Source organism: Eutrigla gurnardus, assembly GCF_963514095.1.
Source record: "Eutrigla gurnardus genome assembly, chromosome: 17".
In the NCBI taxonomy this organism is placed as follows: domain Eukaryota; kingdom Metazoa; phylum Chordata; class Actinopteri; order Perciformes; family Triglidae; genus Eutrigla; species Eutrigla gurnardus.
Genome location: NC_139928.1, coordinates 11,598,137 through 11,609,663, shown reverse-complemented (window position 1 = coordinate 11,609,663; position 11,527 = coordinate 11,598,137).

Genomic DNA, 11,527 nt, shown 5'->3' with positions numbered 1-11,527 from the left:
ACCCCGCAGGATCCAGTGAAATGATGGCATCGCATTCTGCTGGACAAAGAGCTACCTTTTTGAAATGGTATATCTTGAAGCAGCAGCGGGGAGGGAGAGCGGTGCGCATCGATGGCTACCCTCTGGGGTGCGGATATCAAATGTAGCAACACGCGCCCGCTGAAACAGAGACGTGAGATGACAAGTTCCATAGAGGTTTTACTCCACAGAAGAGGAGATCTCATTCAGCACCAGCGACGACGCATCCCTCCATCCCTCCATCCCTCCCCGGCTGCCAGAGACTGATCGCCAGACTGGCGCGTTTTACGCACATCTTTTCCCGGATTAGCCACCCTGCCTAACGGTACGTTTCATTTATGATACATGCTGCTGTTCTAGTCAGACTCAGAGGCAGACAATTAAGCGTCATTACAGCCCTTTAAATAATTGATTATGATTTTGGGAACTTTGGGATGTTTAATACGCTTATATGTATAGCCTATATTCAGTGTTATATTTCATACATTTTGTTCCTTACAGGTTGAAGTTACTTCTTTTGTTCTTTCTTTTTTTTTGTAATGCGCGCACGCGTGTGCATGTGCGTGTGTGCGTGTATGTGGAGGAGGGGGTATTAAATCACCGGGCCAGTATAGAGCGCGCAGAAACTGATGGAGTAAGCTAAAGTGTGAGGGATTGCTCCCCACTTTGTCCGCGAGTAAATCTCCACTTTATCAGCTGCTGTCAGGCAGGCGCTTCCTCACAAGATTGAAATAGCCGAGCGGTGCAGCTCCTCCTAAGTGTAGCCCGCGGATAAACGGATTTCCCCTCACTACAAGGACTAAGCACACTCGATTCCGAGGGAGAGGGGGGGCAGACAGGCAGACAGACAGGTTGATATTGTGCTCAAAGTGGCCACATCCTCATCGCGTCTCCAGTGCCTGCGCGCTGCTGAGACGAGAAGCATGCCAGCACAGGGACGGAAAGGTAGGCGGACTCGTATTTACTGGTTCTGGGCTCCCTTGCATGATCAAAGAGGATTCCTCCATAGGCTATAAATGTATCTCATGTTCTTCAGGGTACAGTAACCCCGAAGCCAAGCGGAGATCAATCATTTACCCACCAGGCGGTATTTTAGTGTCAGTAAGTGGTTTCTCGGATATGTGAGGAAAATAATATGTTTTTTGTGCTTTTGAGTCCAGTTGTGCACATGTTTATGTTGAGACTCATTTTTATTTTATTTTTATATTTGTGAGCGGGGGACCCTGAAATGACCGTCCTCGATACTGGCGCGGGTCCGGTGCCAGCAGGACTCTTCTTTGGAGGACGTCAGGGGAGCAGAGACATCCCCAAAGTGTCCTGTCAGCATCTGCGGGGAGAAGCACATTCCCAGCAGCCACCGAGCCCGCTATCACTTCTGAAACGCAACACCAACTCCGATAGTGCTGAGAAGGCTCGGGAGGGGAAAAAGGCACAATGCGCTTTAATGCGGCGCGCTCAAGTGCACGATTGAAGTCAGTTTGTGTGTGTGTGTGTGTGTGTGTGTGTGTGTGTGTGTGTGTGTGTGTGTGTGTGTGTGATACGTCTTAGTGATGACTCCTCTCTGTCGTGCAGCTACACCAACTCGAGGGTCCTGTAATCAGTTTCCTCCTGATGTGAATTGCAGATGTGTTACCTGAGGTCTTCCTCCTGCAGAACTTCACACATCTGCAGCTGCAACATTGCTGAGTGGAATAGTCTGTACTCTGAAATGAGCGTAATTATCCACTTGAATGAATTATTAATAGCCGTAAGGTCATTCAGTGAGTCAGTGTTGATGCTGCGTCCTGAAAAATGGCTCCACTTTTTTTTGGTCCTTTGTGCATTAAACATCGTAGTCTCGCAAATCCTCATCTTATTTACTACTTTTTGGCAGCTATAGTGCTCCATGTCTTCCCTGCCCGTGACTCAGTGTGTGCACACACCTGCGCACGTTTGAATCCCACTGCCTCTGGATGCATTTATCATTTTAATGCATCGTTTAGAGCGTAAGCGCTCTTCAAGCAGCTCCTGCTCGTGATGCATTCATCACAGCCATTCTTCAGAATCACAGTGTGGGTGAACGGTCGGATGCGGGAACACAGAGGAAGAGAGCGCCAAGGTCACACACAGCAGCGCCGGCTCAAAGGAATTCTTCTTTATTTTTTGTGTTACCGTGTGCAGGTTGGAAGTTGTCTTTGTGATGCTGCAGTGGGAACACACATTCATAGAAACAATCAGTAGACTGGTGGCTATTGATCACCCTTCCGTGGAGATTATTTTGGGATGAGGGCCAAGTCACGCAACTGTAAAAGGAAGCTGAACATGTGCAGGCAGAGACTCGTTCTTGATGGAGGAACATTTGAAAACTCAAAAGGAGGTGATCTGGTTATTTGACCTTGTTATTCCTCCTTTAGATTACGTCTGACTAGACTTGACTAGACGTAGATTAGGCTACGTCTTTACAGCTCTCTGTATCAAAGTGTGAACATAAGCACTGGCCGGTGTGTGCTCTTGGGAAGCAGAGCCGCTGGTACGGACTACTTTGTTACGCCGTGAATAATCAGGTCGAGGAGAACAAAGATGCTGGTTCTGACGGTGTTTGTTTGGATCAGCGTGATCCAAGCATCCAGAACCAAGGAGAACAGTGGCTCTTTCACAAGAAGGGAAGGGACCCAGTGGAGGGACCAGCTAAGGTTTTTGTAAAAACCTACATCATGTGCTTAGTGAGCCTCTTTGCATATGAAGGGAAAGTTTGACTGCTGGGTCCTCATGATCTAATTCAAACAACAGTTGTCATTTAAAGTCTTTTAGATTTTGGGCTTAAAAGTGCAGAGTCGTGTGTAAAATCTTGTGTCGAAAAAAAGTGATGGTGCATTTTTTTTTGTTAGCTCCCCCCGGCTTAGAGAGTAAATGAATGGGCACAGAGACTCACACCCTAAGTGGCTGCCAGACGAGACTTTTCTTTTTCCTTCTTAAATCCCAGACAACTAAAGGATTGTTGCAGAGCCAATCTGTGAGGCTCAACAACCTCAAGCGTACAGACGCATTTAATGCACATGTATGGATCCACATGCAGATGAACTGCTGAATTATTGATGAACCCGGCGATGTGTTTTGCCTGTGATAATGAACGGCCTGAGTAATTGCTATGAGTAACTTGACAGCTATATATTTTTTTTCCCACTTAGGCTTCTCCCTTAGACTATCTCGTTATGAACATGTTTATACAACTGAGATATTAATAAACATAAAGGTGGGGCCAGATAGGGCTTTATGTAAATGTGAATCTGGTATGCTGATTCTTCCCTTTTGTCTCCTCAAACAGCTTCTTTGTGAACGTAGGCATGTATTTTCTTCACCATTGTTACATCTGGCACAATGCTCCGTTGTGGAGTCATCCATTGTGTGAGAATAAGAGAGGATCCTTTCAAGTGGTAAGGCTTTCGGTTAAAGGGATGCACGGCACGTATCCATTACACTCCGTGTGATCATTGTCCCCATCGTGGAGAATGAGCGGGACTTATTTCTCAACATCAATACTTTAATTACAAGTCCCGTTAATTGCACACTGTGTCTGCTGCGGTAATTCTCATCTGGCAAAGTCGTTTCAGTTCTGTCGAAAAAGCCGTAAAGATCACATGTACGATCTGGGTGGCCTCTTTCTCACCACGGCCCAAGTTGCCTTGAGCAGTTTCCTGTAGCATGCCATCCATTATTAGTCACTGTTTTTGTCAAATGACCTATATGAAAGGAGAGATGACTCTGATTAAAAGGAGCCAGATTGCCTCATTTGATACTATTCCTGACAGCGTACTTCAAAAGCATCATTCCCAAGTGTTTCCCCTTTCTGATAAAATATCTGTGCAGTTCTATCTGACACCGTTACCTTTAAAGCATCCAAAGGCTTCACTCCCAAAAAAAAGTCTTTGGATGCTTGACCCCAAAAAAAGAATCAAAACTCAACTGTGTTTTGATTTATTTGTTTTCAAGTATGTATTCTCTTTTACAATCTTTTTATTCAGATTGGGGGGGGGGGGGGGGGGTAAATAATCAGAATTTTGCCTCTGGTTCTGCTTCGTCCTTCAGCTCCTTTCATCTGTCCTCTGAGTTCATATCCCTGCAGTTTATAATCTAGGTTGGGCCCATTTTCACATCAGGGACTAGGCGAGAGAAAGATAGTCATGTAATTGCCTAACCGTACCACAGAAGTCTGGTTGAACCAGTGGGGCTGATGAAATTGTCTCTGGGAGGACTGGGAGGACTGGGGACCAGAGAACGATCCTGACAGGAATAAACCACATCAGAAATTTGGGCTAAATGTCACAGGAAAAAAAAGGGACGGTTGCTTATTTTTGTTGTTTTGCTTTCTTGATGTTCTTTCTCCAGATATGAGGCCGTGTCTGTGTATCCGTGACATTTTCAGGCCTTTGTTTGTGATACACGCAACTCTTTTCTCTGCTTTGACCTTTTAATGCCAGTTTCATGGTCGACTCCCCGAGAGAGAGAGACGACCAGAAAGCGAGAGAGAATAACTTTTTGAGAATTGATTACATGCATCCTGCCTCTTCGATGACAGACTGCTTCCCCCCGTGACAACCACAGACAGCCATTTGCTTGCACACATTTATGATTTTTATGCCCCGAATGACCCCCCCCCCAAAGATCTGATTTCTTTTCAATACCCAAAGCACAACCATAATAATGATTACATTTATTCCCAAATGGCACACTCTGAATCTGCCAAGGGGCTTTCTATATATGGGACGTTTCAGACCGATCTTTTTCTGTGGCCCCATGGCACTAGCAGTCATTAACCTTCTAGTCAGGCAATTTGGGCCAGGGGAGGCTTTTTCCCTTGGTGTCAAGCAAGGTTTATATGAGATGTGGCTGTGAAGGCCAACCCCCTCGCTGCAAGGTGGAAAAAAGGCTATTTCCATTGGCCGGGTGATGAATGTGATGTCTGTGGAGGTGCATCACCCCTTCGGTGCTCTCTTTTCTCGTTCTCGTTCGTTCATTAGTGTTTTCCTTCATTCTATTACCCTTCGCGTTCATATCACACCGTCTAATTCCCTGGTCCCGGCACTTTTTCCCCCTCTCATTTTCTCCCATCTGCTCTGTCCGTCTCTCACACAAGAATCTATTGTAATTGACTTTATCTCCCCCCCCCCCCCCTCTCATTTCCTCCCCCCCTTCACAGTGAATCAGCGGTTGCCAGCCCCGAGCTGAAGGTGACCTGTTGGCTGAGCCCGGGGCTGCAACACAGGACATGGGTCCTGCTTCTCCACCCCGCTCGTGTCTTGTGTTGCAGCCAGCGGAGCAGCCTGTCTGCCTCTTCCGCCCGTCTGTCTGCCCAACGCTGATGGACTGAGCTCCCACCAGAACAGACGGAGCCCAATAACCACGGACCCGCCGACCCCTGCTCCTCACTTTTACAGCCGGCGTGTGCCTTTGTCATTGTCATTCTAGTGATGGAGTTTTCAAAATCAACCCGTTGTCCTCTCTCACAGTTTAAAGGCAATAAAGCATTTCAGAGAAAAATGTTACTGCTGTTTTTTATTTGTAACGATGACGACGGGACCCGAGGACTATTTATTTGGACTATAATGGAGGCTCAGTGTTCCCAGTTAATTTTCTATATTTATTTCAGGTCGTGCCTTATCAAGCGACTATCTCCCGCCCTACGAGAACTCCCCTGTGACATTTGCACTGCGACAGAGAGAGTTAGCACCATGGCGGGTTATTATTCCTTTGAAACGATAAAAAACAAGACGAGCCGTACAGGTTTCTAACGAGCCTTGTCTTCTGACTTTCCCAGGGAGCAAAATATCAAGTGAAGCAAAAGCTTCTGACAAGGTCAACAGTGATGTTCCTCCGGATGAGGCAGGCATGGAGGTGTCGTCTGAGCCCCTTTTTTCAAGGCTTCCTCATCTCTGCCCGAGTTCCAGACGAACATTATAGATGGAGAGGTCGAAGCGAGTGACACGAGATAGCTTTTGTATTTTAGCGTCGCCTCAGAGGAGAGATGAGCGTAGTAGAGCAAGGGGGGGGAAGAGGACAGCGATGCAGTACAGTGCCTCCGTCTGCTTGATGTGACCGGTCACCTCGCATTGACGCTCCAACGACTCAGACGAGGCCAGATGTAGAGAAATGGTGTATTTATATACATCAGGTGTGCTTTCTTTCAGGTGTGTGTGTGTGTGTGTGGAGGAGAAAATGAAGCCATTTTCCCGACAGGGGTGTCAGTTGATTGGAATGTAAATCCGAGTTCGGGCGCTTGCTGTTTTCAATCTACCCCCACCAAGATTGTTTACCAGAGGGATTGAAAGGAGGCTGTGTGCTGAATGCTGTGTGAGCTGATATTGGCTGAATGTTTACCCCGTGTCGGAGCAGATGTCTTAGAAGCAATATTATTTATTTACCCAGTATATTTAGCCCAGAGCGCCATATTTTGGTGACATACATCCTGGATTCCAAAAGTAAGGCTTAAGGTGAAAAACATTCAAATGGCACGTTGAGATCGTTGTCACACTATCTGCAAGATTAACTACAACCACTGAATTTAAAGGTTTTTTTTTTTTTTTTCAAAATACACTTATTCGCAATTGACCCCAGTCTTAAAAGTCCATCACATGCCCTCCAATAAGAACACAAGTTGTTATACTGTTTGAAAAACGGAAGGTGAAGAATGTGTTCATTCATTCATTTACATATTTTTTCCAAAATAAGGCCCCATGGGGAACACGGAAAGGGCATGACGAAGCTTCTAGCCCCCCCACCAGTTTCCCGGCTTCATGCTAAGCTAAGCGAAACCAGCTGTTGGCATTTGCGAGGAAACAATTTAGACTATTGTCAAGTACCTAATTAGCTAAACGAAACATTTGCCTCCTACACCTGGATAGGTGAGCAGGACAGATCGGTCTGAGATCCGACAGATTGCCGGGTCATAACGAGGATTCGCTGCGCTGCATATTTGTCCATACCAATGCACTTTATACTGCAATCAGCAGTTACATATTCAGCAGGGGAGGGAGAGAGCGATCCCAACGTGCTGCTGCAGTTTTTAAACCCCCCCCCCCCCACGGCCTAGTTGGTATGGTAATGCAACAGCAACAATATCAAGTCGGTGAATTTATTCAGTTAACAGCGGGGGAGATAAAGAAAGAGACTGGAAGCAGGGTCGGGAGTGGGAAGGCGCCGAGAGCGAAGTCCTCGTGTTACAGGTATCTCATCACTTTGTGTTAGATTGGATACGTGTGCGATGCCTGACACCCCCCCTCAGGCTGGATGTCAGGCCACCAGGTTAAAAGACTGCTGTTTGTTCAAACATTACATACAGCCAGTGTTGTGCCCTGAATATCACATCTCACATCCAGGCTAATCAACTATTATTTACATGCAGCCGTTAATGCTGGAGTGCAGGTACAGGGAAGGAGTAAAACCTTATGGATGCTCATAATCAATTACAGCGTATTAACTGTAGAGTGGACACCGAGGCCTCATAAAGTCCAGCTCGCTCACTGTGAATGCATCATTTACGAGGTGGAGTATGTGGCGGCGTAATCAATTCCTCAGTCTGTATATCCAGTCACGCTCACATTTGGTGCATATCATACAGGGCGAGGTGGCCAAAGGTGGAGAGAAGTGCATGAGAGACCCTTAATTATACCTCGGCTTTCATTTTGCAACAAAAATTGACAGTTCCCTGATTTCATCCAAACACCCTGAGCTTTTTCGAACTAACCCAATGTCCCAGAGGGGATGACAGAGGAAGTGGCTCTCTTTGAACGACTTAGCAACGATAAGAGCTTCTAAAGAGAGACCAGAAAGCAGAGAGAGCGCCAAGAGGAAGCTGAGTATTAAAGCGGGGGAGTTGGAGATGGTAGAAGAGGGACAAAGAGATTGGCAGCTGGGAGATATAAAGACAGACGAGCAGAGAGGGGAAAGCAAAAGGGAGGGAGAGAGAACAGAGATAGACCGACGAGGAAGGAAAGGCAGCGGGCTTAGATAAGTAGTGAAAGGGGGGAGGAAGTGAGGCGGGGGGGAGAGAGAGAGAGAGGAGAATAGAGTGATGGAATGATTTATTAAAAGTGAGCAAGGCAGCAATTCAGTGACAGCCACCACTTTTCACAGACAGGATAAGTGACAGTGACACATCAGTCAATGGAAATAAAAACTTTGTGTTCAGCAAAAAAAAGAAAAGTTTGGATTACTGTTTCATAATCAGGCGGTGGATGTGAGGAAACCCAGAAAACAAGTCATCGAGACATTCTCTAATGTACCAGTGTTTCAGTTTGTAAAGGGACAGTACATTCCCATTTTTAGTTATATTTCCATCTTTCCAGTGCAAGTCTGTCCTCCTGTAGCAAAGCAAAAACAGACAAAAAAATGGATGCTCTGACAGGAAGAATGAAGACACCGTCACCCATCGCAGCACATTAATATCGTGGATATTATTCAAACACAAACTGCGTTGCCAGTGTGGCGAGGTAACAAACGCTAGCTGAGATGCAACCTTATATGATCTGCCATTATCCACCAGTAATATGGGGATATGTTTTCTTCTTTCAAGTCATTCCTCATAACATCCGTGCGTGGTTGTATGTGCACGTCTGCATGTGTGTGTGTGTTTGTGTGAGATGCCCTTGGAAGGTTCATCCATTGAGAGATTCGGATCACAGATTTCCTGTAAAACCCACCGAGCCGCGTCGCAGGAACAGGCAGTCAGACATTTCCTGATGCCCCGGGAAACACTTGTACAGTAAGCTGCCGGAGTGTGACTTTGATAAAGCAAATGTCAACATATGCTCAGCCTCACCGGGCTGATGGCCTGTAGTGTGGGAGAGAGGGGGGGGGGGGTTGCTTGTGGTTTTAATGAAATCCCGTATTTCATCTCTACGTTGACACCTGGGGTTTTAATCGATTCTGCGTTCCGTGAAGTTATGGGGGAGAAAATAAATAGATTTGAACTTCATTTCCCAAGCTGAAGCAATTTAGGCAAATTCAAATCTAGGCATTATGGATCTCATATTCACAGCGGAATGGCATCCACCGATGGGAAGAAACTGGATCAGAGGATAATGTTCCTTCTCGTCTCCTGTGTTGGATTAGATGACCGCCGTCCCTCTCCATGTCAGCTCCGGCGAGTACCGATGTTCTAACTCGTAGAGAGAGGTCAGGATAAAGGTAGACCGAGGCATACAGATAGATAAAATGACAGACAAGTAAACGTTTTTTGTGCTTTCTACCAGTTGGTATATAAATGTATATAATAAAAAAGGACATGTGGAAAGCTATCATTCAGAGACAGGCAGGGAAAGTCTGTGTGTCAGAGAGAAACGTGCAAAACAAATAAAAATAAGTGAGAAACAAAGAAAGAAGACAGAGATGAATGTAAGAAGGTAAAGCAGAGAGAAAAGAGAAGAGAAACAAAGAGGTGAGACAGATGGGAGGGAGACGGGACAGAGGAGGAGAAACAGAGGACAGAGGGAGTGATAGGAGCTTCAAAAGATGAGAAATTAATCTCCAGTTGACAGCAGATAGGGGTCAGTTATGATAAGTGTCCCCCCCCCTCTCTACCCTCAGTGGGAGTATAGCCCGGTGCTGAGCTATCAGCTTGCCAATACCCTTGCTCGGGTTCTGCAGACACAAGGTGACCTTCTGTGAACGAGCCAGTTCGTGGCAGGAAGCTGCCGACTGCTGACAGTGACAGGTGTTCACTTTCAGCTCACAGCTCCCACCGGCACACCTTCATTATGGTCCATTCATTCATTCTGAATCCCAACAAAAACTTGAAAGGGTAAAGAGGTCCCCTACCGGGCGGATATGAATCGAGCATTCATACACTCATCTGTTGTAGAGAGAAAAAAGAGCTGCGACACACATTCAATGAGGGAAATCACATCAGATGGGACGGGAGGACGTGTAAATGTTGACACCCCGTCAGATTCCCTCAGAAATGATGAGAGGCCAATTATGAGGGTGTTCCTTAAAGGGCCAGAGCTTTAAAAAGGGCTTAAGAAGACAAAATTGATGAACGGCTGCGTTTCCAGACTGCCTCTGTTTTTTTTAAACAGAGCCCGCTTTTACCACTGAAAGTGATAACGATGGTAATACATCAGTGGAATGTGAGTTTAATGTGCTCGGGGTTCCAAAAAAGATCTGGAGGGCGAGAGAAAGGTTTTTTTTTTAAATTTACAGTTTTCCATTCCATTATTGACACATTTTGAGATAATCACCAGCCTCATAAAAAAAAAAAAAAATACTTACCTCACAGTAATGCAACCTTGAAGAAAAAAATGAATGATCAGAACTGATGCGTACACGTCTTTAAAAAGTGTGGTAGAGGAAGGTGTCAGATATTTCCAGGTGCAGTGCGATGGCAGTCACAGCCGGAGAGGAGAGGCGGATATTAAAAGCCCTCAGTCATGCGCTGGCAGTTGCCAGTTGCTCATTTAGAGGCAGGAAGTGCTCGGTGCTCGGCGCCGCAGCCGCTGATGATACATTATTTGCCGCTGGTGGGGTGTGAATGTTTTTTTACGAGTCCAGTGGCCATGAAAGCCCCAAGTGTGTGGACCAGCTCCGAAACAATTGTATTGTCCCAGTGCTTTTGATTAATGTGAAGGGTGGCTAAGGAACAATTCCAGAAGTGTTATCAGGAGCAAACAGATGGAGACAAGGGGCCCTCAAGCTCAGCAGGGGCCCCATCAGCGGGTCCCCGTGCCCCACGGCTGTGATTCGTGCAGCCCGGATTGATAGCGTCTGATGTGGGTTGTGCTTCTGTTTACCTGTGTGTGTGTGTGTGTGTGTGTGTGTGTGTGTGATGGGATGGAGGGGATTGTAACTGTGTTTACCTCATGATTGAAAATCTCCCTTCCACTGCACTTACCGACTGATTGGTTTGACCTTGCAGACACAATCCATTCCTTTCAACCAAGTACTTCCAAAAAAAAAAAAAACCCAACTTGCACGCTGCATTTCACAGCTCAAACCGCCAAAATAAAAGTGTTTTGAACCGATGTGAAGACGATCACGAGAGGGCAGTTCCTTTGAAGGCTAAGCAATGACAGATAGCGTTGTTATTTAAAGTCTAGACGTGCACTTTTATCTTTGGCAGCTGTGCGATAATTCCCTATGATGATTATCTGCCTCGCTTCTAATTACAAATATTACACTGTTTCCCTACAAATGAGGCTGATGTGTGAACAGCTCAGTCTACCGGTCCTTCTGGGGTTTGCTTCCCAAATGATGTCACGAATATTTATCCCAACCCCCCCTTTTTTGGAAGAAACCATCCCCAGCTGTCACACTCGTTTAATAAAGAGCCAATTATAGTAATTTGACAGTTGTGCTGATTTTTTAACAGATCCTGGTTTCAAAGGGAGCAGACCTGGCGCTCTGCCCGGGACTCTGGAACTTTGTGCCATGCAGCTTCGTTTGCATGCTCCTCTCCTGCCTTTTCTCACTCACCCTCCTCTCTCCCTCTATCCCTCTCCTTCTCTTTCTTGCCACCCCATCCCCTCCAATTGTGAAT